Below are 19,494 nucleotides of genomic sequence, written 5' to 3' on the forward strand. Positions count from 1 at the left end.
CTGAACTAAGCCCGGGGGTGCATACAAGCAAATCAGGTTGGACACAGGTTGGACACAGTCCCTGTCCCATGTGGGGCTCACAATCTCCATCCCCATTTGACAGATGAGGTAACTGAAGCACAGAGAACAATAATAATAATAATAATAATGATGGCATTTGTTAAGTGCTTACCATGTGAAAAGCACTGTTCTAAGCGCTGGGGGGATACAAAATAATCAGGTCGTTTTTCCCCTTTTCCCTCTGCTCCTCCACCTCTCCCTTCCCATCCCCACAGCACTGTACTCGTCCGCTCAACTGTATATATTTCCATTACCCTATTTATTTTGTTAATGAATGGTACATCGCCTTGATTCTATTTAGTTGCCATTGTTTTTACGAGATGTTCTTCCCCTTGACTCTATTTATTGCCATTGTTCTTGTCTGTCCGTCTCCCCCGATTAGACTGTAAGCCCGTCAAACGGCAGGGACTGTCTCTATCTGTTGCCGACTTGTTCATCCCAAGCGCTTAGTACAGTGCTCTGCACATAGTAAGCGCTCAATAAATACTATTGAATGAATGAATGAATGAATGAACGTGGAGCTCACAGTCTTAATCCCCATTTTACAGATGAGGTAACTGAGGCACAGAGAAGTGGTGAAGTGACTTGCCCAAAGTCACATGGCTGAGAAGTGGCAGTGCAGGGCTTAGAACCCATGACCTCTGACTCCCAAGCCTGGGGTCTTTCCACTACTCCATGCTGTATATTGTCTGTCTCCCCCTCTAGACTGTAAGCTCATTGTGGGCAGGGAATGTGTCCTGTTTATTGTTATATTGTACTCTCCCAAGCGCTTAGTACACTGCTCTGCACACAGTAAGCGCTCAATAAAAGTGATTGAATGACTGACTGAATGAATGAATAAAGATGGTTGAATGAATGAACCTGACCTGGCAAGCCCTTCCTCTTCATGCATGACAATTACTCACCTTCAAAGGCTTATTGAAGTACATCTCTTCCAAGAGACCTTCCATGTCTAAGCCCTCTTTTCTTTTCTCCCTGTCCCTTCTGCATCACCCTGGTTTGCTCCCATTATTCACTGCCCCACACAGCCCCTCAGCCCCACAGCACTTATGTACATATACGTACACTTAGTCCAGTGCTGTGCACACAGTAAGCGCTCAATAAATGAGATGGGTTGACTGATTGACTGAGGGGAACTGAAGGCAGAGAAGTGTCTGGAAAGCACAGCTGTGCTGATAGCCCTATGTGGGAGGCCTCTTTGTCCCTGGACTTTGCCCTCCAGATGTCAGTTCAAGCATCAGTGCGGCCTGGGCCTAGATCCCCGGAAGCAAGGCCCCTCCAGGCCCTCACCTGCCCTGGAATTGGCTAGTTGGGAACGCAAGCAGGTGGCAGGTGGAAACAAAACCAGGAACTGAACTTCCCGTCCTGTTCCATCCTCTCAATAGGCCTCATGTTGGGAAGTATTCAACAGAAGCGTACACTTTCTTCTGCTGGTGTGATTGCCGAACCATTTATCATCCTCACTCAGAGTTTTCACATCACACCATCCTCCACTGGCTCCAGAGCCCTCCTGAATCTCTTTCCCGGAAACTAATGTCTGCAGAGCTCACCAGGCCTCCCAGATGCCCAAGCTGAGCTAGGAGCATCTCTTGGCCAAGGGCTGGGGAGCTGGAGAGGCGGTGGACTGGAGGCTGGAGAGGTGGAGGACTGGAGGGCTGGAAGCTGAAGGGTGCGAGGGCTAGAGGCAGAGAGGGCTAGAGGGCAGAAGAGTCAGAAGGTGGGAGGGCAAGAGAGCTGGGTGTACAGGCAAAACTGGGAGTAACCAACAAGGAGCAGAGGACGGCTGAAGCCGACGTGGAAGCCCACTCTGGTCCACAGAACAATCAAGAAGGACCCAGAATATTGACCCAGGGTAATCAGCACTGCAAAGTGGGAGAGGGACACAGAAGAGGACAGCAGGGGTTGGGAGAAGGGTACAGTGGAGAGATGGGGCTGGGAGGAGGACGGGAGATAGGCGATCTCTAACTCCTGCAACCACAGAAAAGCTCTTTGGGCCCTGAGGCTGCTCAGAAGGATGTCTGGAGCGGCATTCGGCAATCACTCATTAACCAGGGCTGGACGGTCGGATGGGGGAGCGAGGCAGGATGGGACAGGATGAGACAGGACAAGGCAGGAAAACAAGGAAGAGGGGAACAGTGGACTAGGAGTGGGGCCAAGCTAGGGCCAAGGAAAGGGCATTTTGTCTGTTTCTCACCCACCATCTGAGACTCGGGACAGAGTTTACCCTAGCCAAGGTAAGACTGGTCTGGACCACTCTACCTTGAGAATTATTCAGTTGGGCAAAACACGGCTCCACCCAGCTCCTTCTCTCCTCCTCTCCCCACCCTCTCAGACCCTGAGCCAAGAGGCCCTGACGCACATGTTACTAGGTCAGCATCACCCCCACTTGCGTCATTTCTGGTCACTGTTTGGGGTCGGACACCTGGGATAGCCCCAGGGTCTCAGTATTTTCGGCGCCTTGCAGCTGGGCTAGGGACCCCCCTGGGGCTCCAGGCCAGTGCAACCTGAGATTGCTGCTTCCACCATCATAAGACGCTGCTTCCACCATCATAAGACCCTCAGCTCTGGCCCCCAAACCCAGCACGGTGCGAGAACCCCTTGGGGTTCAGCTAGCGGGTCCTGCCCTCTGAGGCTGGGTTATGCTGTGATTACTGAGATTTGGGGGGCTGCTAACCTTCCCCTACCATCCCTTCCTCAACCGAGCCCCCATGATAGCGAGTCTCCGATAGTTCAGGTTCCCCATACACAGCTCGCTTGGGCACGATCATGGGTTATGGCCAAAGATCCAGCATTTGCTTAGTTAAAGGTTCCCACCACAACAGCAGTCATTCAAGAGAATCTTCCACGAGAGCCAGGAGACACTGTCCCTCCCCACTCTGGAACTAGTTCCCAGCTTAACCCCAGGGACCCCTGCCTCCTCTAGCCCAGGGCTCTACCTCTCTGGGCCGCTCTATGATGGCCCCGCCGTCCACTGGTCCTTCCCTGGGAATGCACCCTCCTGACCCAAGCCCCCTGGCCTCCCCTCTCAGCATGCCACCTACCAGGTCTTCCCCTCAGCTGCCTCTGGGCCAACGAATTCCACCACCTGCTCTCCTGAGGGGAATGGCCTTGGAGGCCTCTGCTACAGGCTAGCAAACGAAACTTCATAGTTATCCCGAGGCCACCACCGCTGATATATGCCTCCTGAGCTGCCTTGGGCTCCTTGTGGAAAGTGGTGGACAGATTGTCCCCAGAAGGCAAGCATCATGGCCTAGTGGGAGGAACATGGGCCTGGGAGTCTGAGAGCCTGGGTTCTCATCCCGGCTCCGCCATTTGCCTGCTGTGTGACAAGTCACTTCTCTGGGCCTCAGCTCTCTCGTCTATAAAATGGGATTCTATCCCTGTTCTCGCTCCCCACTAGACTTCGAGCCCCACGTGGGACAGGCACTGTGTCCGACCTGATTATCTTGTATCTTATTTGCTTGTAATGGTATTTGTTAAGCACCTACTATGTGCCAGGTACTGAACTAAGCACTGGAGTAGATACAAGGTAATCAGGTTGGACACAGTCCCTGCCCCATATGGGGCTTACAGTTTTAATCCCCATTTTACAAATAAGGGAACTGAGGCCCAGAGAAGTACAGTGACTTGTCCGAGGTCATACAGCAGTACTTGGCACAGAATAAGCACTTAACAAATACCACAGTGATTATTAGTAAAGTCTTCTCCCTTGAATGGCTCCTGTCACTGGACTGTCTGTTCCCTTCCCAAACGGGGCCTCAGCCCTCCCAGCCCACACAGCTTCCCAACTCCTCCAGTCTCACCAGCCACTTACCTGTTGGTGGCAAGGAATAATCACAGCACCTGTGTGGAAGCTGGGAGAATTTGCCATTTCAGTCCAAATTCCCACCAGATTCTTTCAGGATCGCCTCATTTCTCTTGGGCCTTAGGCCTGCGCTCATCTGCTGGCTGGCATTAGCCTAAGCCCCGGGTGTATATGGCACAGGCACCAGCTTTCTATTTTGAGCGTGGGGACGGAAAGGTGGCGGGGACTTGGGGGAGGGGGCAGATGAGGTCAGGGGAGGTGACAGGCTTCCCAGAACAATCAGGCCTGAGAGCTGCCATTTTGGGTCTGGTCAGAGCCCTGGGAAAGCGCGGCTGGGAGTCCAGCTCACACAGCCAATGGGGACCCTCATGCCTCCTCACCGCATACTCCCTTGGAGTGGGCACCCATCGTGTACAACTGGCCACAGGGGAGCAGCATGCGTTCCTGGATAGTTGAACAGACTAGCATGCCCCCGTTGGGCTATGGGAAAGGTTCAGAACAATGGGCTTAGTCCTGGGACTCTAAGAAGCAAGTGGGCCGCTGTGGGACACTATGGGCCTCAGGTCTTGCCACTTCATTCACCAGGTTCCCCCTCCGGACCACCTGAACCATCACCACCACTTGCTCTGCAGGAATCCCGGATGGCTCTCGGTGACCTTCCCTCCCTTCCCCTCTCCCTGACCTTTTGCGATGACTTTTCTTTACAGGCAGGTTAAGTTCTCAAACTTTACTATCTTTGTACTAGGTAGAGATCACTGATATGGGTAATGGAGTCTGCTTGCTCACACAGCCCTTGCCAAGTATTTCTCGAGTCACGCAAGCCTGGGACCAGCCAGGGACAGGGGAATCAGATTCATATTGCCCTAGGTGGGGCAGCCAGTGCTGGCCCACTTTCAAGAAGTTCCAGGACAGCGAGAGAGGGGGTGGTTGGGGTGCTCCCTGTGGCATAGGGGTCACAAGCAGAAATTGGGCAGAAACTGAGACTCAACCTGGACAAGGGCCTATTTGCAGGACTGCTCGAAATGTACAGCCAATAGCAGGGGAAGAACTGGTTGGTGGGGAGGGCGGGGTGCCGGGTAGGGATGGTCCGTGCAGAGCGTGGGACAAGTCAGGGGTAAAGTGGGAGCTTTAGTGACAACAGCTGCTCCTTCCTGAGCTACTTTATGGAGATTCCAGACAGGGTTTCAATCAATCAATTGATCGCTCCATTGTATTTATTGAGCACTTACCGTGTGCAAAGCACTGGACGAAGCGCTTGGGAGAGTACAATATAACAGATTTGGTAGACACATTTCCTGCCCACAAGGAGTTTGCATTAGCCACACTGGCTCCGGGCTTTGGCCGAAGCAGCTGAAACACCCAAATCCCGTGTTCCCATTTGATTGATTGATGGAGAGAAGCAATGTGGCCTAATGGAAAGAGCAGAGGCCTGGGAGTCAGAGGACCTAGGTTCTGCTCAGGGCGCAGTCAGCCCAGGCCCTTTAAAAATAGGGAACCACCTGCTTTCCAGTCTTTTTATTGCTCCAAGTCCCTTCCCTGGGCTGGAGTCCTAAGTCTTAGAAGCAACATATGGAGAACTCCTCACCATTGGCTTTAATGCACTCCACCACCTTGCCCCCTCCTATCTCACCTCGTTTCTCTCCTTCTACAACCCAACCTACACACTTCGCCCCTCTCGCGCTAACCTTCTCACTGTGCCTCCATCTTGCTTGTCTTGCCTGTCTCGCCGCCGACCCCTAGCCCACATCCTGCCTCTGGCCTGGAATGCCCTCCCTCCTCAAATCCAGCAATTACTCTCCCAGGCTTCAAAGCCTTATTGAAGGCATAGCTCCTCCAAGAGGCCTTCTCAGACTATAACATAGTGGATAAAGCCCCGGCCTGAGAGTCACAAGGTCATGGGTTCTATTCCCGGCTCTGCCACTTTTCTGCAGTGTGGCCTGGGGCAAAGCACTTAACTTCCCTGTGTCTCCATTACCTCATCTGTAAAATGAGGTTTAAGACTGTGAGCCCCATGTGGGAAATGGATGCTGTCCAACCTGATTTGCTTGTATCCACCCCAGGGCTTAGTACAGTGCCTGGCACATAGTAAGCACTTAACAAATGCCATAATTATCATTATTATTATTATTATTATTATGCCCTACCTTTCCTCATCTCCCACTCCCTTCTGCATCGCCCTGACTTGTTCCCTTTGCTCTTCCCCCCTCCCAGCCCCACAGTACTTGTGTACATATCTGTAATTTTATTTATTTGTATGCATGTCTGACTCCCTCCTTCTAGACTGTAAGCTCTTTGTTGGCAGGGAATGTGTCTGTTTATTGCTGTATTGTACTCTCCCAAGCACTTAGTAGAGTGCTCTGAACACAGTAAGCTCTTAATGAATGCGACTGAATGAATGAATGAAAAGCATCGTGGCCTTGTGGATAGAGCACAGGCCTAGGAGTCAGAAGGACCTGGGTTCTGCTCTCGGCTCTGCCCCTTGCCAGCTGTGTGACTTTGGGAAAGTCACTTCACTTCTCTGGGCCTCGTGTACCTTGTCTGTAAAATGGGGGTTAAGACTGTGAGCCCGACAAGGGACCTGATTAGCTTGTATCTACCCCAGCACTTAATACAGTGCCTGGCACATAGTAAGTGCTTAACAAATACCATAAAATAAAAAAAGAAAAAGAAAGAGACAAGGAAGCAAAAGAGAAAACGGTGCCTGGCACTGCAAATATCCGAAGTGACAATGCAAGAGAAGAGCCTTTTTGTGCCCAAAGTGTAGCCGAGACTGTGGGGCCCAGCACTGGCCTTGTCGGCAGCGTCTTTGAATACAAAGGACGACTCCACATTCATAGAGGAGGAAACTGAGGCTCAGAGAGGTCACGGGCAGAGTTGGGACTCCAACCCCCGACTCCCACCTCTCAGCCCCATGCTCTTTTCCCCTAGGCCAGACTGCCTCCAAACAGTAAGCTGGGTGGAAGGAGACCTTACTGAACATGTTCTGCCCAGGGCCTCCACTTGACTGACATGGCCCAGAAAGGTGTCAGGGACCAATCAGGATTTGGGAGGGGTGGGGGTAGAGGGTGGTAATTTATGGTTTCAGGCCAGGGAGGGGGCAGTTGCTGCCCGCTCTCTCTTTATGCTTTGTAAACCCCTACAGATCATCACAGCCTCACACCCTGGGGCCAGTTGACTGTGCCCACCATGGGCAGAGCTCCGTTTCTCTGACGCCAAATACCCCAGCCCCCAGGGCCAATCAAATCCTCTGCTTTCCTTCACTCCAGGGCGCGACGCCCAGATGGCCAGGATTTCCAAAGACAGCCTGGCTGCGGTGCCACTAGGGAATCGGGCTCGCGAAAGTCCAAGAATGTTCTCAAAATAAGCAGCTGTTTAATATCCCAGAGCATGAAGAGATGGGTTTGGGGGCATTAGGCTGACAGTTGGAGGGAGAGAAGGCTGGTACCGAGATAAGGCTTCTTTGTTTGGGCTGCAGAATGATAAGCTGCAACATGGGTGATAGTTGTTTGGTTGGCTGGAGAAATATTTCTGAAACTTCTTCTCACTTGTGCAGGCTCTAACTTCAGTCAGTCCCGGTCTCCAGCGTCAAGGGTTGTGGCTGTGACTAGCTGTGACTAGCTGTGACTGTGGCTGGCCCGATACTAATAGCAGGGCCCTAGTCCAGCCGAAGTCTGACCTTTCCTTTCATTAATGAAGCAGGGCACCAAAATTGAGGAGATTGTAGGAGAAGTCCAGGCAGGCCCATCATCTACAAGAGTTTACTACTAGAAGGTGCCTAGAGGGAGCCCAGCACTACCCTAGGCTCCAGGGTGCCATGTCCAACATATGACCTGCTGTTCTCCCAGCCCAGCAATCAACCCAGGCCACCCCGCCTCGACCTTTGCCATCAGCCCTGCTCCTTCTGGCCTCAGTCAATCAATCAATCGATCAATCATATAATATTTAGGCCTGGACACTGCTGAAGCTGGGCCACTGCCAGGGGCTACTGGATAAAGTTTGGGAGGTGCCCCTACTCCCTAGGGGCACCTTTGGGTTCCTTTCCCCTTTTCTTTCTCCATCCTCTCCCCCCTCCTTCTCTCCCTCTCTTCGTCTCCCCTCCCCTCCCTCCATTCTCCTCTTCCTCCTTCCTCCCCTCTCTCCCTCCATCAATGGCTCAGTGGTTCTCCTCCATGAGGAAAATTACCTGGTTGAGTACATATTCACGATGGTGGGGCAGGAGGGAAGAGGAGGGCACACGCTCATTATCTTATAATAATAATTAGCTTCTATCTACCCTAGCGCTTAGTATTCATTCATTCATTCAATAGTATTTATTGAGCGCTTACTATGTGCAGAGCACTGTACTAAGCGCTTGGGATGAACAAGTCGGCAACAGATAGAGACAGTCCCTGCCGTTTGACGGGCTTACAGTCTAATCGGGGGAGACGGACAGACAAGAACAATGGCACTAAACAGCGTCAAGGGGAAGAACCTTCCCCTTGTACAGCACCTGGCACATAGTAAGTGCCAGGGGGAGACGGACAGACAAGAACAGTGGCACTAAACAGCGTCAAGGGGAAGAACCTTCCCCTTGTACAGCACCTGGCACATAGTAAGTGCTTAACAAATACCATGATTATTATTATTATCATTAGATAGATAGAAGCTATTCTATTCTATTAGGTAGATAGAAGCTAATCAGGTTGTACACAGTCCCTGTACCACATGGGGCTCACAGTCTCAATCCCCATTTTACAGATGAAGTAACTGAGGTATAGAGAAGTGAAGTGACTTGCCCCAGGTCACATAACAGGCAAATGGGGGAGCTGGGATTAAAACCCAGGTTCTTCTGACTCCCAGGCTCATGCTCTATCTACTAAGCCATGCTCCTTCTCATTTTAATGGTGAGGCATTGAGCTGTTAATACTTGGACAAAGAATCGGGTTGGAATTTGCAATTTAGTCAAAGGGAGGCCCATTGCTAGCAGTGAGGGTGATCTGGCCACCGGGGGCGGCCCAAGGGGATCAGACACCCCAGAAGCACAAGCATGGTTTCAGGGGTTCAGAGTTTGCAACACAGTAGTTCCACTCCACAGTGGGTCTTCTGTCCATGCCAGACTTTAAAAGGAAAAGTCAAAGCTGGGAATTCTGTCGGCAGTTCATTCATTCAATCGTATTTATTGAGTGCTTACTGTGTGCAGAGCACTGTACCAAGCACTTGGAAAGTACAATTAAGCGACAAATAGAGACAATCCCTAACCCACAACGGGCTCACAGTCTAGAAGGGGGGAGACAGATAAAATATAAAACAAGTAGACAGGCATCAATAGCATCAATATAAATAAATGGAATTATGGATATATATATATACACATCATTAATAAAATAAATAGAATAAAAGTCCTGTGGTGTGGGGAGGGGGGTAGAGGAGAGGGAGGGAGTCGAGGTGATGGGGAGGGGAGGGGGAGCAGAGGAAGAGAGGGGCTTATTCTGGGAAGGCCTCCTGGAGGAGTAGAGCTTTGAGTAGGGCTTTGAAGGGGGGAGTGTGCTAGTTTGGCGGATGTGAGGAGGGACGGCACATGGCTTAGTGGCAAAAGTAGGGGCTTGGGAGTCAGAGGTCATGGCTTCAAATCCCAGCTCCGCCACTTATCGGGTGTGTGACTTTGGGCAAGTCACTGAACTTCTCTGTGCCTCAATTCCCTCATCTGTAAAATGAGGATTAAGATTGTGAGCCCCATGTGGGACAAGTTGAGGACCTTGTATCTACCCCAGCACTTAGAATAGTGCTTGTCACATAGTAAGCGCTTAACAGATACCATCATTGTTATTATTATTCCGGGCCAGAGGTAGGACGTGGGCCAGGGGTCGACTGCTGGACAGGCGAGAACGAGGCCCGGTGAGAAGGTTAGCACCAGAGGAGCAGAGTGTGGGCTGGGCTGTAGAAGGAGAGAAGGGAGGTGAGGTAGGAGGGGGCAAGGTGAGGGAGAGCTTTGAAGCCAACAGTGAGGAGTTTTTGCTTGATACGGAGGTTGATAGGCAACCACTGGAGATCTTTGAGGAGGGGGGTGACATGTCCAGAGCGTTTCTGTAGAAAGATAATCCGGGCAGCAGAGTGAAGTATAGACTGAAGTGGGGAGAGACAGGACATTGGGAGATCAGAAAACATGCTGATGCAGTAATCCAGTCAGGATAGGATGGTACCCTACACCACCAGGATGAGGGGGCACCCACTGACGCTGGAGGGTGGCAGGTCCAAAACAAAAGAAAACATTTCTTCAGGCAACCTATCTGTCAACTCTGTTATATTGTACTCTCCAAAACTCTCAGTACAGTTCTCTGCACACAGTAAGCACTCAATAAATACCACTGATCGATTCAGAGGCCGAGCGAAAAGAACTCAGAACTGGTAGTCAGGCGACCCAGGTTCCAGTCCTGGCTCCACCATATATCGTCTAGGTGACCCTGGACAAGTCACTCCACTTCTCTGGGCCTCATCTGTAAAATGAGGATTACATTCTGGTTTTCCCACCCCCACCCCTTAGATTATGAGCCCCGGGTGGAGCAGGAACTGTGTCCGATCTGCCCCACTGCTTAGCAGAGTGCGTGGCACCGAGTGAGCACTTGAAAAATGGCGTTATTATTTTTATACAGTCAGTGAGGGTGAGCATATGGAATTCATTACCACAGGAAGTTGAATAGGCCAAAAACATCAGGAGGTTTGAGTAGAGTTTGGACAAATTCATAGACAAGAGGTCCAGGCTTGGGGATGGAGAGAGGAGAGTCAGGAGTATTGGCTAGGCCATGCGGGGTCACTGGGGGAGAGTCAGAGATAGAGAAAGGAAAGGCATGCATAAACTAATATAAAATGAGATAATTGATGTGAAAGTGCTTTGGAAAAATATAAATGCTGTGAAAATTGTTTCATCATTATTTCTTGTTTTTCTTATTTTTATTGGAAAATGACAGTAAAATCATGGACTGTGGGGAGAGAAATATCCTTAAGAACAGGAAATTTGTCTAGCAAACATTAGCATACATTTATGTATTTATTTAATCATATAGACTGTGAGCTCATTGTGGGCAGGAATGTGTCTGCTTGTCATTATTTTGTACTCTCCCAAAGCACGCAGGACAGTGTTTTGCACACAGTAAGCGCTCAATAAATACAATTGGATGAATGAATGAATGAATGAATGAATTAGCTCTGTTGAGTGAATGAGAGAAAGCAATCATGCTGGGCAAGTACAAATTAGGATTAAAAACAGAAATGTGGCATTTGGACTATATTTCTTCAGTCCAGAGGTCTTCGGTTATCCCCTGAGAGTCTGCCCAGCTCTCCTAGAGCGTGGGCGAGAGGGTGGGTGAGTGGGTTTCTGCGGACCCCGTGTTCACGGAAACTCACGCCGTAGCACTTCCCGCTTCCTCCATCACCGCAGGGAGCTGGATCAGATGAACGTGCCTGGATCCTGGCATCACATTATATTATTATTATTATATTTGTTAAGCCAGAGGGCGGAAGGAAGTCCCGCATGGATCTGACTCAACGTTCTTCAAAGTAACCTAGTGGGTTCTTGGCCACTGCACTTAGGACTGCACTCTGGCATTTCACTGCAGAGCAGCGGGTGTGGACTGGGGGCAGGGGGGACTTACCCACCCACTCCCCAGATCGAACTCAGGGTGATGTTGGACCCCAGAATCAAAGCCTCCCAGGTACGCATCAGGGAAGGAACAGAACTATTGGAGGAGGTTTTCCTCTTTAAACCTTTCTCTCCCTTCTCCTCCCCTCCCCTGACTTTCCCTCCACCCCACTCCCCACCGTCACCTCCCCTGTCTCTCCAGAGAGTCAGTGCCAGTTGTCCAGGGCTGCCCAAGCGCTGAGTTTTATCCGCCCCCGCCCCCCCCCCAATCTCCCCAGGAAGTTAGTACCTGTGCCTTGGGTAAGGTGACCATTTGGTGGGTATATTCTCTAGCACCTGTGGTCACTCTAGGCTTAGGCTTTGACTTCCCTGTGGAGACTCCATTGTTTGCTGGTATCAATCAACGGTACTTATTCATTCAGTCATCCATTCAATTGCATCTATTGAGCACTTACTGTGTGCAGAATACTGTACTAAGCACCTGGGGGAACACAATACAGCAATAAACAGACACATTCCCTGCCCACAATGAGCTTATGGCCTGGGGGGGGGGGCGGGGGAGACAGACATTAATATAAATAAATAAATGACAGATATGTACATAAGCGCTGTGGGGCTGGGAGGGGGGAAGAACAAAGGGAACAAGTCAACGAGTCCCACAAGGGAGTGGGAAAAGAGAAGAGACAGAGGGCCTAGTCAAGGAAAGCCTCTTGGAGGAGATGTGCCTTAAATAAGGCTTTGAAACGGGGGAAGAGTAATTGTCCGATTTGAGGAGGAAGGGCGTTACAGGCCAAAGGCAGGACGTGGGCAAGGGGTCGGCAGCGAGATAAACGAGATGGAGGCACAGCGAGAAGGTTGGCATTAGAGGAGCGAAGTGTGCGGGCTGGGTTGTAGTAGGAAAGTAGTGACCCGAGGTAGGAGGGGGCAAGGTGATTGAGTGCTTCAAAGACAATGGTGAGGAGTTTTTGTTTGATGTGGAGGTGGATGGGCAACCCCTGGAGTTTTTTGAGGAGTGGGGTGTCATGTCCTGAACGTTTTTATAGAAAAATGATTCGGGCAGCAGAGTGAATCATGGGCTGGAGTGGGGAGAGACAGGAGGCTGGGAGGTCAGGAAGAAGGCTGATGCAGTAATCCAGGCTAGATAGACTGAATGATTGTATTAACGTGATAGCAGTTTGAGTGCATACTGTATGCGGAGTATTGTACTACACTCTTAGGAAAGTTGGTAGACACAATCCCTGCCTACAAAGAGCTTACAGTCTAGAGGGGGAGACAGACATTAAAATAAATTACAAATAGGAGAAGCAGCAGTGTATAAATGCTGTGGGACTAAGGTGAGTATCAAAGTGCTTAAGGAGCACACAGCCAAATGCATAGTCGACACAAGGGAGAGGGTGGGCAGAGAAAGTGAGTGCTTGGTCAGGGAAGGCCTCTTGGAGGAGATGTGATTTTAATAAGGCTTTGAAGGTGGGGAGAGTGGTGGTCCATCAGATATAAAGTGGGAGGGAGTTTGAGGCCAGAGGGTGGACACGGGTAAGGGTCAGCGGCAAGATAGATGAGATGGAGAGACAGAGAGTAGGTTGGTATTAAGGGAATGGAGTGTGTGGGCTGGGCTGTGAAGGAAATCAGCCAGGTAAGATACGCAGGGGCAAGCTGATGGAGTGCCTTAAAGCCAATGGTAAGGAGTTTCTGTTTGATGTAGAAGTAAATGGACAACCACTTGAGGTGTGTGGAGACATGGACTGAATTCTTTTTAGAAAAATGATCCGGGGAGGAGCCTGAAGTATGAATTGGAGGAAGAGAGACAGAAGGCAGGAGGCAGGGAGGTCAGGGAGGAGGCTGATGTAGCAGTCAAGGCAGGATAATAATAAGAGCTTGGAACAGTACGGTAGCAGTTTGGATGGAGAGGAGAGGGCAGATTCTTAAAGATATTGTGAAGGTTGAACCAACAGGATTTAGGGAGTAGATTTAGGAGCAGGTTTTAGGAAGTAGGATTCCAGCAGACCCTCACAGACATGGATTGTAGCACCACAGTCAACAGCAGGAGGGGAGGGAAGTGAAGCATTCAGGCTAGGAAACATTTGAAAACAGAGGGTTTTGTTTAAAAGGGTTGCCCTGGTCCCCAAGGGCCCAAGCATCCCCTACTCCAGTGTCCTGTCTTCACCCCACCCCACCCCACTTTCGCTGGCCACACAAAAACTGGATCACAACTAGAAGTAGAAAGATTCTGGGATTTATTTGGGGAAAAGTACCAGATTGGATTATCGCTGGGCAAAGTATTCTGGTCCAAGAGACTGGGGAGTTTATTTCCTCTTGAGGAAAGCCCTGCTTTTATGGGGCACTTTCCTAAACTGAAAATTTCCTGGTGGCTTTTGTGGGTTTGTGTCACAACTTTCATATTAGTCAAATGCCTGGGAGAGACTGGCCTTCATTTCCTTAGTTTGGCAATTTGTTTTTTAAGAAGCCAAAGGAAAATAGTCTTTTGTGAATGCTATCAGGCTGACTCTCAACATCTAATGGAGAAATTAGTGGGCAGGCCTATTATTTTTTTCCCTGAGAGGAGGAGAAATTTCCTTCTGGAGAACAGGAGGGATAGGTCTAGCTGGCCGGCTGGCTGGGTCAGAGCCATCCCCTAAGTGGGCTCTTCATGCTAATTAAGCCTGAAGGAGGGGCTCTCCTAAATTGCTTTTCTGCAGGACCCAACCCTAGTGGCAAGTTATTGTGCCCCATCCAGCAGAGGACAGCCCCTAGGCCATGTGAAGAAGAAACCAAGCACTGGCCCAAGAGGCCTTCCCTGACTAAGCTCTCATTTCCTCTTCTCCCACTTCTTTCTGTGTCACCCGGATTTGCTCCTCTTATTCACCCCTCCCTCAGCCCCACAGCACTTATGTACATATTTGTAATTTGTTTATTTATATTAGTATCTGTCTCCCCTTCTAGACTATGAGACCAGACTTGTTGTGAGCAGGGAATGTGTCTATGTTGTTATATTGTACTCTCCCAAATGCTTAGTACAGTGCTCTACATACAGTTAGCGCCGAATAAAAACCATTGATTGGTTGATTGATTGATTGGCCCTGGCCATTGGAAAATTGGAGCCTGGGGCCTTGGGGAAGTAAGCAGCTCTTGCAGACTCGGGATTCTAAGAGAAATTTGGCACTGAGCTGTGTTGGTTTTTTGCCATCAGCAACAATCCCTCATAAACAGGCCTTCACAGCTGCCTAAGAGAAGAAGGAGGAGGAAACTAGCTAGGGACCTTCTTCCTCACTAGCATCATTATCTGGCCAGTGTCTTAGAGAGGACTCTTATGGGACCTCTAACTGGCCACAGCTCAAATCCACTGGGTCACACCTCTTTCCCATCTTCAGAGCCCTTCTAAAATCCCAGTTAATAATAATAATAACAATTGTGTTTTTGGTTAAGCACTTACTGTGTGCCAGGCACTGTACCAAGCGCTGGGGAGAATACAAGCAAATCGGGTTGGACACAGTCCCTGGCCCTCATGGGGCTCACAGTCTCAATCCCCATTTTACAGATGAGGTAACTGAGGCACAGAGAAGTGAAGTGACCTGCCCAAGGTCACACAGCAGATAAGCGGCGGAGCCACCTCCTCTAGACAGCTTTCCCCAGTGCATTCCCAGTACCCCAGTCATGACAACATGACAACATGTGTGGCTGGGTTATAGTAAGAGAGTAGCAAGGTAAGGTAGGAGTGGGCAAGGGGATTGAGTTTGTTGGTTCAGTGTTTCATAGGTTCCAAGCTCCCACTTGGCCTATGGCCACTGCACTGAAAAGTGGCCTCCAAACTACCCGGGCAGCCAAACTCCCAGAGAAAGGAGTCATCCGCAAGGCACTCTGGAGCAGTGTCAGGCAGCTCTGGTGCAACGGGGAACCCCAACTCCAACCCCCAGAGAAAGCGGCCAACAGCCGCTTCTCTGCGCTGCTCTCTACCAAGCAGCCGGCAAGATGCTGGGCACGGTAAGCCCACGTCGACAAGGTTGTCTTGACGTGAGTGACTCAGAAAGTCTGCTTGCAGCGAAACATCTACTGCACCAAAGGGGCCTCGGGGCCCCTGGGACTGGGACAGCAGCGCGGCCTGCGGATGCCTGTGTTGTGACGGGTGGCTCGAGTTAAGGGGAGGGAGCGGCAGGTGGTGGGTGACAGAGCAGGAGAGGCCCAGGACCCTGCAGACCACCACTCAACCGGGAGCTTCTCCTCCTCACCACCCCCAACGCGCCCCACGGCCCAGGACCTGAGACTGCGGGACCCCTGGACCTCTGGATGGGGGAAGCAGCTCCAGCCCCAACATGGGCTTGAGGGAAGGAATCCCCAAGGGATGGACCCCCACGCCATCTCACGCTCCCCTCCCTCACGCCTCCAGCCGCGGGAGACGAGGTCCTTCCGAGCCAGGAATCCTTCCAATGGGCAGAGACCTGGCACGTGACCCAACTCCCGAGGCCGACGCCGCAGCCGTCGGAGCTGGGGAAAAACGGTACAGCCCAGGGACCCGACGACAAACCTGCCGAGATCTCCCAGCGGGGAGGGGGTGCCCTGCTGAAACACTTTCTTCAAGCCTGTAGGACAGATATATGCACACACACACACACACACAAACACACACAAAAATGCACTCATGATGTGGTTGGGTGAGAGACAGTAGAATATTGGGTAGGAAGTCAGGAGACCTGGGCTCTTGTCCTATTTCTGCCTGGCTGAGTGCCCTTGGGGAAGACACTTAACCTCTCTTCCTCTTTTGCAGCCCTCCCCATTTCCTGGGGATGTTCTGAACACAAATGAGGTCGAGGTTGTTATGTACTCAGTGCTCTGAGGAGATTGATGCTAGACAAATTCAAATTGTTCTTCCCATTTTGCAGTTGGGGAAGCTAAGGCCCAGAGAGGGGAAGTGACAGAGACAGAGACAAGGTCAGAAGACACTCTTAGAAGCCTGGCTCCCATCCTGTGGCTACAGCTCCAGAAAGACAGCGTGGCCTAGTGGAAAGAACACAGGTCTGGAGTCAGATGGCTTGAGTTCTATATCTTGGCTCCAGGCCTGGCCTGCTGTGGGACCTGAGACCAAGGCGTCAGTCTGTTGTATTGTACTGCTTCAAGTGCTTAGTCCAGTGTTCTGCACATAAGTACTCAATAAATAAGACTGATGATTGTTTCACAGGGCTCTTTCTTCTCTGCTTTATCCCTCAGCTTCTCCTGGAATCAATCAAAGGTTTTTTTATGGTTTTTGTTAAACACTTACCATGTGTCAAGCACTGTTCTAAACGCTGAGGTAGATACAAATTTATCAGGTTGGACACCATCCCTGTCTCACATGTGGCTCGTGGTCTAAATTGGAAGGAGGAGTATTTAATCCCCATTTAACTCACCTGTGTTGGTAGGGGTATGGGAAAGTTGAGGGTGGAGATTCAAGTTTACTGCGTGGAAGGAGGCAATGGTAAGCCACTTCCGGATTTTGACCAAGCAGACTCTGCAGATCCACTACCAGAACGACTACAGATGGAGGTGGGGTGTTCTGGGAGAGACGTGTCCATGACGTTGCTATGGGTCAGAGATGACTCGACAGCATAAGACAACAGATGGGGGAATTGAGCACTAGAGAAGTGAAGTGACTTGACCAAGGTCACACAGGAGACAAGCAGCAGAGCTGGTATTAGAACCCAGATCATCTGACTCTCAGGCCTGGACTCTTTCCACTAAGCCATACTACTTCTCTGAGCATTTTGTGCAGAGGACTGTACTGAGCACTTGCGTGGCTCAGTGGAAAGAGCCTGGGCTTTGGAGTCAGAGGTCATGGGTTCAACTCCCGGCTCCTGCCACTTGTCAGCTGTGTGACTGTGGGCAAGTCACTTAACTTCTCTGTGCCTCAGTTACCTCATCTATAAAATGGGGATTAACTGTGAGCCTCACATGGGTCAGCCTGATTACCCTGTATCTACTCCAGTGCTTAGAACAGTGCTCTGCACATAGTAAGCACTTAACAAATACCAACATTATTATTGTTACAATAGAATGACTAAATACAATCTCTCCCCTTGAGGAGCTGACAGCGCAGAGGGGAGTGACAGCCACTAAAATCAATCATGGGTAGGAGGAAGTGAAAAGATAAGTCTGTAACTGCTACCCTCCAGAGGTGGAGGGTGAGCACCCCAGGGTTTAGGCTACCCAAAAATGCTGAAATATGGTTGGAGAAATATAGGCTGGGGAGATGAGAAGTTTATTGAAGAAGGCCTCCTGAAGGAGATGGGCTTTCAGAAGCACTTAGAAGATGGGGAGAGCTGGGGTCTAGCAGATGTGAAGGGGGATGGAGTTCCAGGTGGAAGGGAGGGTGTGAGCAAGAGGTCAGAGGTAAGAGACATGAGACCGAGGCACTGTGAACGGGCTAGCCGGATAGGAAGAAAGAATATGAACTGGGATGAAATGGAAGAGGAGCCAGGATCAGTAGAGGGGGAGAGAGCTGATGGAGTGTCTTAAAGCAGACAGTCAGGAATTACTGCTTGATGTCGATTGGGATGGGGCACCATTGGAGGAATCAGGTCAAAATGGTTTCTGCCTGACAGGCAGGGGAAGACTGTGAGGTCTGTAAAGGGGAAAGAAGCATTTCTCATCACCTACTGTAGACTGTCAGCTCCTTCTGTGGGCAGGTAACGTGTCTGCCAACTCTGTTGGATTGAACTCTCCCAAGCACTTTAGTCCAGTGCTCTGCACACAGTAAGTGCTCAGTAAATACCACTGATTGATTGCTTATTTTGATGTTCAATAGTATTTATTGAGCGCTTACTATGTGCAGAGCACTGTACTAAGCGCTTGGGATGAACAAGTCGGCAACAGATAGAGACAGTCCCTGCCGTTTGACTGGCTTACAGTCTAATCGGGGGAGACGGACAGGCAAGAACAATGGCAATAAATAGAGTCAAGGGGAAGAACATCTCATAAAAACAATGGCAACTAAATAGAATCAAGGCGATGTACAATTCATTAACAAAATAAATAGGGTAATGGAAATATATACAGTTGAGTGGACGAGTACAGTGCTGTGGGGATGGGAAGGGAGAGGTGGAGGAGCAGAGGGAAAAGGGGAAAAAGAGGGTTTAGCTGCGGAGAGGTAAAGAGGGGGGTGGCAGAGGGAGTAGAGGGAGAAGAGGAGCTCAGTCTGGGAAGGCCTCTTGGAGGAGGTGAGTTTTAAGTAGGGTTTTGAAGAGGGGAAGAGAATCAGTTTGGCGGAGGTGAGGAGGGAGGGCGTTCCAGGACCGCGGGAGGACGTGGCCCGGGGTCGACAGCGGGATAGGCGAGACCGAGGGACGGTGAGGAGGTGGGCGGCAGAGGAGCGGAGCGTGCGGGGTGGGTGGTAGAAAGAGAGAAGGGAGGAGAGGTAGGAAGGGGCAAGGTGATGGAGAGCCTTGAAGCCTAGAGTGAGGAGTTTTTGTTTGGAGCGGAGGTTGATAGGCAACCACTGGAGTTGTTTAAGAAGGGGAGTGACATGCCCAGATCGTTTCTGCAGGAAGATGAGACGGGCAGCAGAGTGAAGAATAGACCGGAGCGGGGCGAGAGAGGAGGAAGGGAGGTCAGAGAGAAGGCTGACACAGTAGTCTAGCTGGGATAGAACGAGAGCCTGTAGCAGTAAGGTAGCTGTTTGGGTGGTGAGGAAAGGGTGGATCTCGGCGATATTGTAGAGGTGAAACCGGCAGGTCTTGGTAACGGGTAGGATGTGTGGGGTGAACGAGAGAGACGAGTCAAGGATGACACCGAGATTGCGGGCCTGAAAGACAGGAAGGATGGTCGTGCCATCCACGGTGATAGAGAAGTCCGGGAGAGGACCGGGTTTGGGAGGGAAGATGAGGAGCTCAGTCTTGCTCATGTTGAGTTTTAGGTGGTGGGCCGACATCCAGGTGGAGACGTCCCGGAGGCAGGAGGAGATGCGAGCCTGAAGGGAGGGGGAGAGGACAGGGGCGGAGATGTAGATCTGCGTGTCATCTGCGTAGAGATGGTAGTCAAAGCCGTGAGA

Source organism: Ornithorhynchus anatinus, unplaced genomic scaffold, assembly GCF_004115215.2.
Source record: "Ornithorhynchus anatinus isolate Pmale09 unplaced genomic scaffold, mOrnAna1.pri.v4 scaffold_93_arrow_ctg1, whole genome shotgun sequence".
NCBI classification, from domain to species: Eukaryota; Metazoa; Chordata; class Mammalia; order Monotremata; family Ornithorhynchidae; genus Ornithorhynchus; species Ornithorhynchus anatinus.